Source organism: Molossus molossus, unplaced genomic scaffold (assembly GCF_014108415.1).
Source record: "Molossus molossus isolate mMolMol1 unplaced genomic scaffold, mMolMol1.p scaffold_m16_p_13, whole genome shotgun sequence".
Lineage (NCBI taxonomy): Eukaryota > Metazoa > Chordata > Mammalia > Chiroptera > Molossidae > Molossus > Molossus molossus.
Genome location: NW_023425348.1, coordinates 67,489,152 through 67,491,126, shown reverse-complemented (window position 1 = coordinate 67,491,126; position 1,975 = coordinate 67,489,152).

Genomic DNA, 1,975 nt, shown 5'->3' with positions numbered 1-1,975 from the left:
GTCTTTTCTATAGAGTGAAGGAGTTGGATTCTCTAGGTCTGTCCCAACACCGATACTTGGGGATTTGTGAACTAGGAAGTGATATTTTAGGAGATCTCTTTGTAAACAATAGTTGATTCATTTGTTTTGTGCATTAAATACAAATGGGTTGTTAGTTAATTGAATCATATTTTGACCAAAAGCTCCTAAAACATTATTTCTTTATTATCTATGCTCCAAATAATTACAAATACGTAGCTGTTCTGATCTCCAATCCTTGGAATGTGGTTTTTTATTCTTTTTATTCTCTCTGAAAATTTTTAGGATCTTCTATCTTTTGCTGGAACTCTGAAATTTCATGAATACGTATGTAAAGAAATTACCAAGGACAAGGAAAGAGTCATTCAAAAGGAGCAAAGTAAATAATCCACAATCCCAGTTCATGAGAATTGTTTTTATTCCCACCAGGAAGAGTAAAACCACAGAATAGATGGGGCCCTGGGTTGTAGGACACAATTAGCCTTACACAAAAGGCTGAACTGGTTCCACCAACCAAAGCTTAAAATCAAGCCTCAAAAGGACAAAATGATTTTTCAAACATCCCATCTGCATTTGAAAACTAATCTCAAAAATATTTACAAGATAGCCCTGGCTGTTTTTGCTCAGTGGTTAGAGCATTGGCATGCAGACCAAAGAGCCGCAGGTTGAGTCTGGCCAAGGGCACATACCTCAGTTGTGGTTTGTGCTTGGCCCTGGTTGGGGTCATGCAGGAGGCAACCAGTCGATGTTTCTCTCTCTCTCCCTCCTTCTTTCTCCTTCCACTCTATCTAAAAAGCAATGGAAAAATATCCTCGGGTGAGGATTTAAAAAAATATATACATATATGTGTGTGTGTGTGTGTGTGTGTGTGTGTGTGTAAATACAAAAATATACAGCATCCCACAAAAGTCAATTTCACAATGCCTGGCCATATATATACCAGTCATGCAAGAAGGAGGAAATTATGAGCCACAATGAAGAGATAAATCAATCACTATATTTGATTTAGCACTGTTGTGCCAAAAATAGCACAGATGGTAGAATTAGTAGACAAGAACGTTAAAATTGTCATTATAATTGCGTTCTATATGTTCAAGAAGCTAGAGGAAAGACTGAGCATGTTAAGGACATAAAGATATAGAAACACACCCCTAAATAAAACTTCTAGAGATAAAAACTATAACATCTGAGATTAAAAAATGAACTAGAGGCATTCCAAAAGGGCAGCAGAGAGAATGCAAGCTACACAGACCATCTCCCAGGACCAAACTGGAATTACACCTAAAATAAAGACAAATCACTAGGAGAAAGCAACAGAAAAGCAGCTGGAGAGGACCCATATAACCAGAGACAGAAAAAAGGACACTGAATCGAGCCTGGTAGGAACTTCAGAGGCATGAGAGGGCAAGCTGGGAGCCCACGGACAGCAGCTGTGTTAGCTGTGAGCAGCTCCCTCGGGGTTAAAAATCTCAAGATGGCTCCACAGTGCAGAGGGCTGGGACAGAGCACTAAATTAGCTACAGCCACTGATCTTGGGCTCTGGCACAGGGGGGACAGCCTGGACTGGAACTGTGTGGAGGCTCAGGAGCTTTGAGAGGTGAGAGGGCAATGGGAGTTTTTTTGCTGAATCATTCCCTCACATGACAGTAGTCATCTTACTCAAAGAGCCCCATCCCCTAGCCCTGCTGAGAAGCAACAGCCCCTCCCTCAGAAATTTAACAAAACCCAGCCAGGCCAGAGCAATGTAAATTGAGGCTCATTAACAGCCAGTGTCTGCCCCACACTCTGCAAATCCTCTTACCCTGAACACCTGAGAAAGTTTTCCATTCAGTTGAGGGCTACAACCCAAGGCTCATCAAGTAACTGAGACTAATAGCCTCCAGGCAAAAAGCTAGAGGATAAATGAACCTTTCTTGGGCTTGTGAATCCACCCATGAAAGTAAGACTCGACAATGGT